This window comes from Coffea eugenioides, unplaced genomic scaffold, assembly GCF_003713205.1.
Source record: "Coffea eugenioides isolate CCC68of unplaced genomic scaffold, Ceug_1.0 ScVebR1_1193;HRSCAF=2007, whole genome shotgun sequence".
Taxonomy (NCBI): Eukaryota; Viridiplantae; Streptophyta; class Magnoliopsida; order Gentianales; family Rubiaceae; genus Coffea; species Coffea eugenioides.
Window position 1 is genome coordinate 28,711 of NW_020861578.1, and position 16,532 is coordinate 45,242.

At 35.4% G+C, this 16,532-nt stretch overlaps 1 long non-coding RNA gene and 1 pseudogene across 1 annotated transcript; one reads left to right on the forward strand and one right to left on the reverse strand.

The window, feature by feature from the left end:
• Window positions 1-1,060: 1,060 nt before the first annotated feature.
• On the forward strand, window positions 1,061-4,860 carry LOC113755100 (annotated as a pseudogene).
• An 8,724-nt stretch (window positions 4,861-13,584) lies between these two features.
• On the reverse strand, window positions 13,585-15,512 carry LOC113755101. Its single transcript, XR_003465569.1, has 4 exons — window positions 15,331-15,512; window positions 14,315-14,346; window positions 14,199-14,227; window positions 13,585-13,642 (listed from the first exon to the last, which is right to left on the reverse strand). It is a non-coding gene; the product is annotated as an uncharacterized LOC113755101 (long non-coding RNA).
• Window positions 15,513-16,532: the final 1,020 nt, after the last annotated feature.

Genomic DNA, 16,532 nt, shown 5'->3' on the forward strand with positions numbered 1-16,532 from the left:
GGGAACCACAGAAACTGGGTTTTTTGACTGGGAACCAGAGAAACCGGATAAAACCCGATTTTTCCACTTTTGTATTTTGGTGACTTTTTTTCACCTTCTCTTCCCTTCTTTTAATCTTTGGTTGGAGGCTAAAAACTAATCTAAAATGATATTACAAAACTAGATTTGGAGAAAATTTTCATTATCTAAATTCTTTAAACCCGTTTCTCATGCAACTAAGTTGTTAAACATTTGCAATCAAACAGGAGAACGAAGGGGAAAAAAAAACAAAAATGGAAAGAGAAGAAAGAGCTTCCATGTGAGTTTATTTTGTAATAAAAGAAAAGAGAGAGTTATGGTGTAGTTTAGAGGAAAGATGAAGAAGATAAAGAAAAAAAAAAAGAAAAGAGAGCGATGGTTGCTGCTGCCTTATCATCCAAATCCTCGTCCTCCTTATTCCTTTGCTATTCTTCCACGTGAGTTTCCTTCTCAGAAGCCATGAATCAAAATTAACTTATAACAACCAAAAGACTTTGTCAGGACTTGAGAGAAAAAGTCTTCGTTGGGAGAACAAGCGACTGAAGGATACATCATCCTATAGTGACGACGCAACAAAGAAAACAACAACTAGGAGATAGGTTTAACATTTATTTGCTTTTGAGTGCCCTAGGACTTTTTGATAATTGTGTGTTTCAACCTTTTACCATTTTATTAGAATATAAAATTAACCCATCATATTTTCCAAATTACATTTTTGCTTATGGCTTTTAAAACAATTTAAGTAGAGTCCTTTTAGACTAAATCTAAACTCATCAAATAACTATGCAAAGCTGTAAACCACTAATTTAGGGGAAACTTTTATATATTATTTAAATTATATATAATTAATATATTTATAATGTCATCCGATTCGACCTCTGGTTAAACTCGATCGAACTCATTGACCCCTGAGTTTGATCAAGTTGCTATATGGTCCGAGTCTGAAAACATAGGTTAATGATTGGTGCTACTGCATCTTATCCTACTGGAGATAGCTGTCTAAATCACGCTGCTGAGCTAGTTGCTCACATGCATGCTAACTATGTTGTTGAAAAATGAAATTTATGATCTCTTTAAAGAGTTTTATAGGCAAGAAGATGGTGGCTATGCTTTGAAAAATGTCTTGAGAGGTGGACGAAGCCTACCTATGCTAGATTTTATTGCTAAAAAAATGAGATTGGAAGTTTTGGAGGAAATTATTCTTTGGTCTAGATCACCTTCTTTGATAGTCAAAATAATTAAGAGTGGTGGTTGTGAGTTAGATTGTATTGCAGGTTAAGTTAGGAGTGATATTGAGTCGAGTTGAGTTCGAATATCACAATCCTTGAGCTCGAACTCGATGCCTAGTAGTAGTATTCAAACTCGAGGTCGAGCTTGAGTGAGTTGTTTGAACAAAGCTTGAGTTTGACTCGACGTAATATTGGAAAGGCTCAAATTCTACCCAATAGAGCTCGAGAAGTTGGCGAGCTCAATATCAAACTCTAGTACTCGAGCTCGACAAATGGTTAGGGTCATAAATATTGCAAATAATCAACCTAAAAAGGCAATTTAATTATTCATAATATATTAATTAAATATTACACCGAGTACTCGATAGAGATCGACAAGCTCTCGAGTATATGATATATATAATTGAGCTTGACTCGAAACCTCAATCGAGTAGCTTGAGCTTGACTTGAACTCGGCATTGATCGAGTGCAAGTCAAGCAGTTGACCGAGCTTCTGGCAAGCTCGAGTCAAGTTGCACGATTGTTGCACCCCTAGGTTAAGTAATAGGTTCACATGTATACAGTTATATCTTTTGCTTATATATTTACAATTTGTGCTTGTATTTTTTTTAGTATCATTCTATTCTTTAATTAGTTGCATCCATATTTGGTGTATAGATGAATTATAATCAAGGTTGTCTTGGTGTTTTGTGAGATATTCATCCTAATGTTCAAGTGATGCTTAACAGAGTTTCACTTGCTAGTGTTATAGGTAATCTATCTCACCATATTGGTGTTAAAGGCAATCTTTGTGGTAGTGATTGAGCTTCTGTAAATAGTATTTCGCTTAGAAATGAGATTTGTGAGCTGTTCAAGCATTTCCATTGAACTATTGAATAGAGTGCTATGTTGGAAAATGCTTTAGGAGATGTTGGGGAGCTTCCATTTCTTCAAATAATTGCTTGATGGATGGAAGTTGAAGTTGAAGAAGAGAAAAGGCTATTCAAAGTGTTACGAGTCATGATTTAAGTGGGAATAGGAAAACTTGATTTATAGCTAGTTTATTATTAATTGTGGTTGTTGATTGTTGTTAATCTTTCTATGAGATTTGTACTAACGTGAGTCAGGGACCGTTTATTCAAAATGTGTAGTAAATTTGTTATTGAAGTTTCTAGTAAAGTTGTTATGAGTTTTGTTTATTCGTTTATTAAGGTAAGAATTTATGAAAAGTATGTTTGTGTAAAAAGTAAAGTTATGTAATGTGAAATATTTACATTTCCTACATAAAGTCAGGATTGTCAAGATGCCGTTGGATTGAATTCCAGCCAAAAGTAGCCCTATAGAAGTTGAAATATGTACATTTCCTGCATCGAGTCTGGGTGGTCAAAATCTAATAGATCATATTCCAAGCAACTTGTTAGTTGTGAAGAATGCTGGATCCATTATCTGTTAAAAATACCTATTGGATAAGTTTTGTCAGTAGCTTTGATGCATATTTATATTTCCTGCTAAATTTCAGGAATATCAAAAGGTAGAGATTTATCCTAGATGTTGGCTCAAGCATCTTACTTGATATTTGTTGTGTGAAATTTCTTTGTTGGACTCTCAGTAAGCTTGAGCGCAGTGAGAAGTAAAGCATCTTCATTGGAGATAGTATGTGATGTCATTGTCATGTTGCAGACTATCTTTGACTAAGCTTGTGCTTCGGTAAAAGTTTGAGAGAGCTCAGAAAGAGTTCTGGCAGTAATATTAGCAGCACATCGCAAACAGTTCGCAGGTTTATAGTTCATGAAGCGAATTTTTTACCACCCAAGCGAACTGTGGCCCCCATGCTGCTTTAGGGGTGTGAGCCAGACCCCTTTGTACTGTACATGAATTGATTAGGCCGATGAAATTGGCCCAATGGAGTACATTAATTATTGTTTTATCTAAAGGTGACAATTTGTCCCGAGTCCCAATGAGCTACCCATACCCAAAGGGACTTTGGGCGGAATAGGTATTGTAATTTGATATTGGATTTAAAATGGAACATATCCCAATTGTACCCATTAATTGATGAGAAATGTTGGGAAATACTTGGGTACCCATTGGGCCCAAATATCTTCCCAAAAAATTTTAAAATCCAAAAATTTTAAGCAAACTTCAATAGTCAGCACCCAATGAGCTCGGCCTTTGATAGAGTGGTCTCTAAGCCCTCTCAACTTTTCCTTTTTCTTTTGTCATTTGGGCTACAAAAAGTAGAAAAGATTAAAATATTCATTCTAAGCCCTCTCAACTTTTCTTTTGGTTTTGTCCAGGGAGAAGATATATTCATTCTTATATGAGCGAATTGCACGAAATGTCACTAAACTATTTCAAAGTGCCGGTTCTGGTCACTAAATTTTTTTATTAGCGCGAAATGTCACTGAACTCGTAAATCTGTACCATTTTGATCACTCCGTGTATTTGTGCCGTTGGGAGAGACGGAAAATCACTTTTTTGGGGGCAATTTTGTCTACACATTTGTTAAAAAATTTAGACCCTCATTCTTTTTCGTCCTCATCTTCTTCCTCAAAATCACAGCAAAAATTAGACCCACTTGCTGAATTATTCTGCCCAATTTCTGGGTCTTTGATGTCTGATCCTGTGGTGATTTCTTCTGGCCAAACTTTAGAGCGGGTTGCTGTTCAAGTTTGCAAGGATTTAGGGGTTATCCCAAATTTATCCGATGGCTCAACCCCTGATTTTTTCGCTGTAATTCCTAATTTAGCTCTTAAATCTTCAATTATCAACCGGTGTCGACAATCCCGTGTCGAAATCCCCTCCCCACCTGATTATTCTTCCATGGAAACCACCATTGTTCAAGCAAAAACGGCCTCTCAACAGGAACCTTCAGTTTCTGAAACGGAGCTGCTGAGAGGGCTAGAGAATAACCCTCCATTTTTGTTTTCTGCTCGGTTGGAGGCGCGGCGGCGAGGGTCTGCGCACGGCGAGGATCTGCGCACGGTGGAGTTGCGCAGAAAGCTGCTGATGGCTGCTGGTACTGGAGCTCGCACGCGCTGGCTGCGCAGAGAGGGAGACGTCGCGCGCTGGCCGCGGAAGAGACGCACGGCTGGCGTGCGGCGTGTGAGTGCTGATAGCCGCGGCGGCGCGCGACCAGGTGGCCGGCTGCTGCGCGCTGCCCGCTGGCGTATAGGATGGGCGCGCGGAGGGTTGGAGCTGGAGGGAGGCAGCGTGGCGCGCTGGTCGCGCGACTGGAGTGGCGCGCGCTGGTGGAGATCGAGCGGCGGGCAGTGACGCGATGGGGGCGGCGGCGGACAGCAGGAAGAAGGAAGAAAGAAGAGAAGGAAAGAAAGAAAGAAAAGAAGGAAAAAGAAGAAAAGAGAAAAGGGAATGTTTTTCATGCAATTTGGCGGTGTCACTGGAGGGGCGGTCGGCGTTGTTGGATGGCGGCGCGGTGGCCAGCCTGGTGGCAATTTTGCGGGATGGAATTGAGTCTGACTCGTCCGAATCAACACGTGAGAATTGTGTGGCAGCTTTGTACTAACTAAGTCACGGGAGTCTGAGGTTCAGAGGGCTGCCCAGGGAGTCTGGGTCTTTGATTTTTAGACATCAAAGACCCAGAAATTGGGCAGAGAAATTCAGGTGGGTCTAATTTTTGCTGTGACTTTGAGGAAGAAGATGAGGACGAAGAAGAAGGAGGGTCTAAATTTTTTAACAGGTGTAGACGAAATTGCCCCTAAAAAAGTGATTTTCCGTCTCTCCTAACGGCATAAATACACGGAATGACTAAAATGGTACAAATTTACTAGTTCAGTGACATTTTTGGCTAATAAAAAAGTTTAGTGATCAGAACCGGCATTTCGAAATAGTTAAGTGACATTTCGCGCAATTTGCTCTTCTTATATATTCATTCTTATCATTTGATAGAGTGGTCTCTAAGCCCTCTCAACTTTTCCTTTTTCTTTTGTCATTTGGGCTACAAAAAGTAGAAAAGATTAAAATATTCATTCTAAGCCCTCTCAACTTTTCTTTTGGTTTTGTCCAGGGAGAAGATATATTCATTCTTATCAAAATGTTACGTCTTTTTGAAGTAATTGTTGATCGTTCTAGAGTGTAAATCATTCTAGAGTGTAAAATGAATTCATGAAAATATAAATTCACAATAAGACTAAAAGAAATTTAATAAATAAAAATATTAAAGTTATTTAAAAAATAAAAAATGAATTAAAGGAAGAAAAATATGTAGAAAATAGATTTGGGTATTAGGTGGGAAATCATTCTAAAGTGTAAAATGAATTCATGAAAATATAAATTCACAATAAGACTAAAAGAAATTTAATAAATCAAAAATATTAAAGTTATTTAAAAAATAAAAAATGAATTAAAGCAAAAAAATATGTAGAAAATAGATTTGGGTATTGGACGGGATCAATCTAAACCCATTCCAAAGTGATCCCGCCCAAATTAGTCCCAAAACACATATAGGTAAGGTTGGCCCAAACACAATGATTCGATTCTATCTCAAACTCAAGCAAATCCCGCCCATCCCGCCTATTTTACCACCTCTAGTTTTATCCTTAGAGAGAAGGGAATCTGTAGTGAGAGGAGAGGACACGAATTGTTACTAATTGATGTAAAGTCTACTGAGTGAAACAATGTAGATATAAGTGCGATGATAATGAATTTGGATGTTACTGCCGTTGTGCGAGAAAATGGCTACTTGTAGCGCGAAGAGCTATTTGCTTCCAAGACTCTCATGAGACCCCACAGTTCGAAGACAAAGGTTGTTTGACAACCCGAGTTCCAATGGCAGTGCGGGACCAATGTTGAGAAGGCGAGTGAGGTTGTTTGTTCGCGCCAGGAAGCGTCTATTCACAAAGACGGGTATTGTGGATGAGGTCTTCAACCCAGAAGATGGCATAGCGCTCGCGAGTGATATAGTTTGGAATAATTACATGAAATTGTCGTAATTGAGACAGGGACCTAGTAAAAGGTATGGTAATAATTGCAAAGTAACCTCTATAAATGTCGATGGAAGCTTGTTAATTGGCAGGAATCCTACCTTAATGGATGACGAAACTACGATCCAATGTGCTGGCCCACATTTGCAGATGTATTCAGCGAGGTTAAGGGAACTCACGAGTCCAAAGTGGACCTGCACGTTCGTTCTAGTATGCTCAACCATTTTCATGTACAAATGTGGGAGAAGATTGTCGTGAGAAGCGGTAATCTTGGGAATCGGATATCCATAGATAGGTACATTATATTCTTCAAAAAGAATAGATTTCTAACCAAGTTTAAGGATTATGAAACTGTAATGGATGGAAGTTACAGCAATATCAAGGAAAATACAATGATACTATATATAGTGTAGGAGTGTCCATTTAGGAATGGCGCAACCGTAAATATTAACACTGGGATGACGTATTATCATTAATGAATTTATGATTGGATATTAAATCAACTTGTCATTTATGATTACTAAATGCCTAATTATCAAAAGAAACATGCGATTATAATCAGCAAATGATATTTACTTGAACAACAAGTTCATTGCACGATAACTATCAATGAAATGCAGGTGTTTCTTTTAAAATTTGAATTCAAATTCAAATTTTAATTATCTCGCACTCGGTGAATTGTTCCGACGTGTCCTGTGAGATTTCATAGGATCGAAACATGTGTCAATTAGATGGGAAAGAAAATGCAATTGAAATTGAAAAATTAATTGAAATGTGACATGTTTAATACTCTTTCTTGTTCAAGACGCCCGGCTGGCAGGAAAGTATCGGATACGATGCGTTTTGGAGAAGCATAAGTGTTGGGTGATGAGTGCAAATGTTCCATAAAAAAAGGGCAAATCAGTGGGATATGGTAGGATTCTTTAGGATCATGAGGAATTGTAGTACGGAGCAGGTCGTGTTCTTGGGGATGCATGCGGCTCTGAATATGGGCACGCGTAAATTCATTACGGATCTCGATTTACTATTCAAAGCAATTGAGGATCTGAAGGAGATCCTGACGGAAGTAAGAGTGAATGAAGATGGGCTCAACTCAATAGGGAGCAACTAAGTCTACTGTTGGCACATGGAACTTGCATTTGGTGGAAAAAGTGGTCCCTACAAGTGTTACACACGATGGGTCCCACAATTTAGGAGATAAATGTAATTTACTTATACATGTATAGAGATTTAATATAATAATGCCATGTGTATTCCTTTTTTTTTTTTTTTTTTTTGTCGACGGAGTGGGGTGTCCGGGTCAAGTCCGTAAAGGCGGCCCGACTAATCCCCACTCCGGCCCGGTCCAGCGCCCCAACTAGACCTAGCACGTTAAATGCACGGCGAACTGATGTTGCTGCGGAGGTTCGACCCCAGGACCTAACGGTCCCGAGGAGGAGGCGCCAACCACCAGCCCATTCACGTGGGGGCATGCCATGTGTATTCAAGACCCAATATTTGAATAAAAATATATTAATTCATTTCATCTTGTTATCCTATGTGTATAAATTCGAAAGTTCCATCCTTATAGTTAATCTATACAATGGGTAATGAATTACATCCTAATTCAAAATTAATTGGACTAATAATACCAAAACTATTTAGTTGCATCATAATAAGTGGCATAACTCTACTATTGATCCTACTGAAATGCACATCCTTCAAGGCTAGGAAGTTTTGAGTCAGACGCATGCCCATATTTTGTTGAGGTAGAGCTTCTTCATTAAGTTGTAATTTGCCTGTATTGATACCTATCAAGTTAAGATCTGAATCTATTAAATTTAAGTATTGAATTGAGATAACAAATAGTGTCTAAACTAAATCCTTATATCATGTAATATATTTTGAACCCATTAAATTTAAACACTGAATTGAAATATCAGACAAAGTTTAAACTAAATTCTTATACCATGTGACATATTTTACACAAAGATGATGATGCGCTTTATTAAAGGTAGACAATCACCATTATCATCAGCATGAAAAAACTATGAAATTACCTAAAATATTTTGTGTAGGTTACCTTGAAATAACCTATCTTTTCTCTTAATTTTTTTTTTTGAAAAACCCTCTCCTACATCATGCTGTACCCCTAGAAATTCATGATGTTGTTAATTTTCTTATAAATAAAAAGGAAGTGGATGCCTACGTAATGGATTACGACTTTAGAAAATTAAACTAGTTTTTATAGAACCATTCAGGTCTCTAACCTTTATATACATAACAAAGTTAGAGCGTTCATAAAATATAGTAGTAAATATGATCAACGTATACTCACCCCCACTGATCCAAGTCAGAACTTCTCAAATGGTTGCGTAATGTACAATTAAAAATGTTATTTTTGTCATATTATCATGGAGTAAAATTGAGAAGCATAGTGAAAATGCCAAAAAAAATCCTATCTAAAAGCAAAAACTAAAACTAAATAAAGCAAAATGGTTTAGTTATTTTGATAAACTTTGGAAACAAATGGAGACAAATTCTCAATGAATTATACGTTAGTCCATATTCAACTTCAACATTTAATGGGCAAATTTGGATGTATAAAAATCCCATAACATTTAATTTGTCTTTTATTTTCAAAATATCCTTTGCCTTAATTGTCATAATACGAAATACAATGAAAAAAAGATAATTGCAAGTGTTTGCATCTGAAATAGCAAAATGAGAACTAATAGTCTATAATTTTAATAATCACAATATGAAAGATTTAGCTTAAAAAAACATATGTAGCAGTTTTGGGTAATTGTGAATAATGAAACATAGTTGGTGAACTCTTCTTATAGAATGTTTAATCATGAAAAAAATAGTACATGAAAAGAATTCAAAAGTACATGTACGTATATAGCCGCATGTAACTCTTCTTATGATTTTATTTTTTTCTCCTTCTTTTTTTTTTTATTTTGAATAGGATACACGTACTTTAGCTAATATTGTGGAATTAAAGGATTAAAGTCCTACCTTTCCTTTATAGATTTGTTACTCAATCTTAATAGTTTGCTAAATTGTATCAATTTAGATGATTTGAATTATTGTTGTTCTTTTTTTAATTTTAGCCAGTATAAATTTTGTTGGTTTTTGAAATGGATGTTCCGATTTAATGTTGAGTAGCGTATACAGATAAGTTGAAATCATAAAAAAAAATTATTCATATTTAAGTTAAAATTACCAAAAAGGATTATTGGTTTATTATTTCCTTCTTCAAATTGAAGGATTTGAAATATGTTATTTTCTTTATAAATGTCACTTTATAAGTTTGGTTGGTTTTTGAATTGTGGTAGTATGTTAGGTTTTGTCAATATTTTATGAAATTTTAGTGATTAATAAAACCTATATGTTAGGCCCTATTTTATAACCCAATTCAACACTTCAAATTAGTGTGCATTTCTTTTAAGGGTGTATTTAATAAAACTGAAGTCTGAAATCTAAAATCTGAAATCTGAAATTATTAAGTTACTAATTTTTTTTGGGGTAGAAACTAAAATAACTAATAAAAGAAAAAGACAAGGAGTTCAACCTAAACTATTACAATCCGAAGTTATAGTACAATGAAGACAAATTCTGCTAGCATCCTCAGATAAAATAGACAAAAGTGCCTGAGAAGAGCCATTTAAAATACAAAAAATCAAAATTCATTTTCCTCCAAATTTAGCCAAAAAGTCCATGAAGCTGTGGGATAGCTTAGCTTACTCAAGCCGCTAGAGGAGAAATCTGCAATCCAGGTGACAGGTTGCAAATAATTTTTGTTATTAACTTTATAGTTGTTTTCCCCTTGATTTTACTAAATATTGTATTAATTAATAAATTCTACTTATATTTGGATAATGGTGCTAATTGTAGGAAAATGGAGCAAAAAGTGATTAATTAGGACAATTTTCCAGAAAACTCTTTACCAATTTGACGTGGGTGTGATCAAGAATTGCTGTCAAGTTTAGATGATTAGGGATTTCCCTACATGTAAAACTTTTCTAATCCAAGTTGAATTCTGAGTAGGGATGGCAACGGGGGCGGGTGCCCGCGGAGGTAGAAATGGGACGGGGACGAGGGTAAAAAATTTACCCCTGCTTTAAAACGGGACGGGGGACGGGGCAACATACACCCGCCCCGTCCCCCGCATAAAAAATATATATATACACAAATTTATATATATGTATATATAAAATATACACAAAAGTAACAAAACCCCTTATTAGTCTTTGTTAATTAGGAAGGAACAGATCTGTCTTTGTTTCTGGTTGAACGAATAGTTATTTGATTAGCAAACTTAGAATACTGACAAGTGCCTAAATTAATAGGAAACTTTATACCGAGAAGAATTTGCAGCTTGATTTCATGGTGTTAAATGAATTGTGTGCCAGTGCCACATATTTTATGCAAATCGAAGAATGTCTTGTCACGCATGAGTCAAAGTGAAAATTTTTCAAAAAAGCCTAATAATTACGCAAAATACTAGAAAAATATCAATTTATTTCAAGCTATTCAAAGAATTAAAAAATGAAACTGTTTTTTTTTTCCACCAGCTCTTCTCTCATTTTACGAATATAGCGTGAAAGGAAAATGGAATATTGGATGCCAAAGCTGAAGAAATTATTGCTCTCTAAGTTAACAATTCGACATGATCCAAAAAACAATAAGTAAGCTAGTAACATTAAAAGAGTATATCTATAAGAGAATTCTGCTGTAATACAAGCAAGCCTAAATACAATTTATGGGGCTTAAACCATGTAGGGTGATCATATGGGATAAAGTTGTTTTCTTTCTGGATAGTGATATGTGGTTAATTTGTTTTCCTTGTGCATATAAGATGTTTGTGAAAAAGCCTTGATGAAAATGTAAATACGAGAGCCTAGTGGAACAAGAATTCTTTCCATGTCCTAAGATATCGTTTATAAGCAGTTCCAACAATCATGGCTTTGTTTTTCCCTTCATTTTGTCTTTCCTCGCAGGGGACCGCGGGGGAAACGGGGCGGGGGATGGGGGGCAAGGGGCGGGGGACGGGGGGAGTTATTTGACAACGGGGCAGGGGACGGGGGAAGGATCACCCGCCCCACCCCCGCCCCATTGCCATCCCTAATTCTGAGCAAGGCATTTGGCTGACAATTAAGAGAATTTCTTTTCTTATTTGACATTATCTTTTCAGGTTTCTTTTTCGAGTAGAAAGTATATTTTAGTTCAAAAGTTACAAATTAGGAAAAGAAAAGATAGCCAGTTCCCGAGTGATTAGTACTTCGAAAAAGTAGCTATTGCATTGTGACTCTTTATATGAGACTAGGAGGGGATCACCGCGCGATGCGCGGCGTTAATTTCATGTTGCCCAGAAAATGCCCAGATTTTTAAGTGGAGATATCATAAATCGTATGCATTGCATTTAAGTTATTTGGTTATAAAATGATTAAGCTTTTAAATAAGCAATGTTGTAAGAAAATGCGAGTAAATAAAGGTTTGCATCTAACATGGTGTCGAGAAAAAGATCGAAAAGAAAATAATTGAGGCAAATAAAATTGAAGCTCATCAGTATGATTTTGCTTCATGTAGAGATTGGGATGAAGTGTTGGGAGAAGTAAATGGGAGATTCAAAAATATTAAACAATGAGTAAACACTATTAATTTTTTCAATTATTCTGTGGAGCATTGATTAGCTGTGGTGGTTTTAAATTTACAACGAGCATTAATTTTGATGTGGTTCAATCGTTTCTATATTGTTTATCCAATTCTTTGCATGTAACATGAAAATCGGAACAACTAACGCAACAACTCTGGTCAGGAGAATGGAAGTGTGATACATGATATGAAGTAGGTGTACACTGAGAATGAAGGGGGTTCATATTTTTGAAAAAGGATCCTCTGTGCAACAATCTATCTTCACAGTCAATGGAAACGTTCCCTAACCGAAGTTTATTGTTGGGAGACTGAAATAACCAGTTGACAAATAGAAAGGTGGAATTCTTGGCGCACTTGAGTTTCATGCCATAACAGGCCATTTATATGAAATTAATTACTAATTAATTACTGATTATGCAGAAAAAGGTAGCAGGAAAATGGTGAAAGCATACAAATTGCCCAATCCTGGCCATCTAACTTGCAAATTGTTGTGATGACAGATGTTGAATTATTTGGCACCTCAGTGTCATTAAGAATACAACACACCGTAACTGGACAAAATTAGAAAGTACATAATAGGTCCAATATACACAATATGATGCATTGAAACAAAAGTTGTTCACTATCTTTACAAACAAAACCTCTTATTTAAAATGTAAAAGGTACATAATGTCTATAATAATATATATCCAAAAATGAGGCTAATAAATAATCACTATAGATCCATGCAGGACAGACATAGAAATAATTCCAATCTTGATTCTAGGGGTGTTTGACACTTCAATCATGATAATGCAAGGGAAACGGTAAGAGTTCTTTCACTCTTCGGGCTTTGACTCATTGCTAAGCAAAACAAGCCAAACAAATCATTAAGCATTCTCTCAAATAATTTACTTAATTTGAACTCAAGCCACACAATCAAATAATAGTAAGTATAAAGATATCTGATTGGGCCTAGAACAACAAAGCCTAAAGAAATGTCAGATGTTTTAAATGAGGTCCTTTAATCTCCATATCTTGACTAATAACCTGCACATAGAACAGCAGAAACATATTCCAAGGAAAGTGAAGAAAATTCTCTTAACAAATTTAGCAAGTCAGCAAAATGTTGAACTCAAAGTCATAGCTCAGGAAATCCTCATCAATCCATTTTAGCTGTGAGGGGTAAAGACAAGTTACATTAAATAGCTATCAATGATACAGTCAACCAAACACAGTAGCTCTAGTATGGTAAAAAAATATTGAAATGGTCAAATAATAGTGAATTTCCCAAAGAATAGGAAACTTAAATGACCAATGCCTATCTTAGCGCCAAGTAACCCAAGGGTCTTTCTTGAAACTCAATCTCTAGCTTTTTCTTAACATTTTAATCATTACAGTAATGACCATAATGATTTTAGTATCAGTATTTCAACTTGCACTTTTTCGCACACCTTTCTTCTTTTCTTTTACATCCCTCCTCATACTGCCAATGCCTCTCATCCTTTTTTCAACAAGTTTATACCTATAAATATTGAAGTTCAAGAAATGAACCCAAAAGGTTAAAGATGAAATATACAAATTAATTACCAAGTAAAACTTACTCTTAATAACAAAAGTGTAATCAATCTATAAAATTAATCAATGAAAAGAAACTAATGATTCGTTATTCAAAAGTCACCTAGTTTAAGATATTCTCGCCTATCAATTAAACAGAAACTCAATTAATTAGAACTTATACTATCATTAAAACCCAAAAAAGGAAAAACAACAATAAAAGGTGAACAAACACCTATTTAAAGGCTATCTTCACCATTTGTTTATTCCTGGACCACAAATAAAGATTGCTTCTTCCTGTAGTGGATACCAGAAAAAGAAGAAAGAAGAAAGAAAAGGTCAGAGATAAAAATCTGATGGGAAAAAATTTATCCCTGAGAAACTGCAATGGCAAAGTACCTTCTGTTGTGTAGACAATCATCTCTCTCATCTTACTCTCAAACATATACTACTTTAGAAATATTGACTTGTCCTAAAAGATGCAGAGATAGAAATTGCATGAAGACCAGGTCCCATATTCAGTGAAAAAACAAGAAAAGAACAAAAGGATTCAACTTTTAACTGAGCAAAAAATGATTCCTGAACCAGCTTAGAGGTTTCTTCGGAAAATCTTTAAACTTCTCTGCAAAAGTGAAAGTGAAAAGTCTTAACCTTGACCCTTTTGTTCCATATTAGTTAATGTTATTTATCATCTAACTTCTGATTTAACAGATGCACTTGATATAATTTTGGCAGATTTCATTTTAACAGGTAAAAGGATTCACTCAAAGCTAGTATTTAAAAGAAGAATATTAAAATCTAAAAAAAAAAAAGGCCCAAAGTACCGTGAAAAAAATAGGAGCAGGAGTTTTACCACAATTTTTTGCCATCCTCCAAAAACCTCTGTCATAAAGGGAAAGAGGGAAAGGTCACAAATTGAAAAGAAAAACAAACCAGAGGAAAAAACTTGTGAGCTAAAAAGTTTCTTACCACAGAGGTTGTTCTTCCTTTTCTTCCTTACTCTGTAAAAATGCAAATTGTAATATGAGAATATAAACGAAGTAAAAAGACAGGAAAAATCACAGATGAATGTGCGCCAAGAAAAGAAGCAATCAGTGTTTCTATAACAGGGGCTCTAGAATGCATAGGTGTTTTAGGAATTAAATGCTTCTAGAATGCTTTAAGAAACCACTATAACTCATACTTTCTGTCAAACGGCACCAGAAAAAATGTTTACAGAGGAAACCATTGATGTTCATGCCTATTTTTTAGCTAAAACCTAATAAATTCATCTTCCTTTCTATAAAAATAATAGTATAATCCAATAAACTAAAAGACAAAATAAAAACTTCAAGTGATTTGAGAGTAGAGACCGAAATTAAAAGGACAAAGTTTTTATCGGCAAAAAATAAATAAACAAATAAATCAATAGATAAATAAAGCAGAACAGAAATGGATGGAATATATCCACAAGTACTTGCATTTGCATCCCATAAAAGTTTTCATCTTTTTCCTGGAAAGATAATACTATAAAAATTAGGAAATTGGATAAATAAAACATAAGAGACATAAAATAAAATAAAAAATCTTAAGATATAAAGATTAGAAGATCAAAGTTCTTATCGCTAAGAAAATAATTGAGTAACAGAGATATTAAACCAAGCTTTATTAATTATTAAGCAAATAAAGACCATTGGAAGAACAGAGAAAAGTTGAGTAAATCTACAAGTTATTTGTAGCTCATCTCATCTAAAAAGATCATAAACAAAAGTCAGAAAATTGAAGGTCATCTGTGGCTGTTGTTGACCTTAATTTTTAGAGAAAACAATACGGGGAAAATCGGAGAGGTATGGAAGAAATGTTGGTCCGCTGGTGAGTTTGATAAGAGAAGAAACTAAGTGATAGGGACGGAGAGTGTTTACCAAGCCCTAGTCCCAATCGTACAGAAATCAGAGGAGAAAAAAGATAAGAATTTGATGGTAGTAATCCTCGAGCCACTAACCAACCTTCAATTGATGTGATTTTCTCTGCTACTGCACGTCTTAGATTGGATCCAGTGGATAAAGAACAAACACATATAGAAAAGAGAGTTCGTGTAAATGAAAAATCGGAGGGGTAAACCAAGGGACTAAAACCCAATCAGACGAAAGAGAGAGAGGAGAACAGCGATGAACAAGGGAGAAAGAGAACCCTTCTAAATTGTGATGTATCGAGCCATGCGCTAGTCCCATCCTCGGCAGAATACGTCAGAAAGAAAGAAAACCCTCCAATATTTCTCTAGTTGGGCACGTGATTTTGGCATGAGGAGGACGACCACATTTTAACCAATGACAGTTTGTCACATCAGCAGACGACCACTCTTTTGCCAAAACTCATTCGTGCTTTTACTATATAGGTAGATGAAGCTCCAAGTGAGTATGTATCCTTTCAATGAATGAATGATTGATTCTTGAATGACTGCTTATTACTGTGCCAAATGTGAAAAGTACTAAATGTAAATATTTTCGTGTTTTGTCTACTTGGTTGCTTGTTTGGGAACCTCACTGAACTTTTAGATCATCCCATTAATTTGTTTTCCTTACAGGAGTGGAGGCTAGAGCAAGTAAGTGTGAACTAGCGTGTATAAGTTTCTTTTACTTATACTTTTATGGATCGAATATATTTGGTATATTTGACAATGTAAAGCTACGTTTCACTTTTCGCTTGTAAATAAAGTTTAACTATGGTTGATTTGGGAACCTTCTATGTTAATTTGGAGGCGTGAATTACCATTTTTAAGAACGCTAGTGAGTAAATCTCAGCGATAGTTGGGCAGACTGTCTGCCAAACCCTTGGGTTCGCCCTAGGGGGAGGCGGGGTTGTCACTCTCTCTCTCTCTCTCTCTCTCACACACACACTCATTCTTTTTCATAGCTATGGCCCTCAGCTTTGATTTCTCAATAATTAGCCTGAAAGCCTTAAAATTGAAATTTTTTTAATAATCTGTTATAAATTCACCAATGATAAATCCCCAACCCTATACATGATTAACCAAAGAAAATTTCCTACTCCAACATAAATTTTCCATAATTCGAAAAAATAAAAGACATGCGCTTGTATGATATATGAAAATATACTATAATAGGAAAATCCTACAAATCTTAAGGAAAATTATTAACTATAAGATACTCACTTGTTTGAGGCTTGAAGTTGATTTCTTTGATGAATA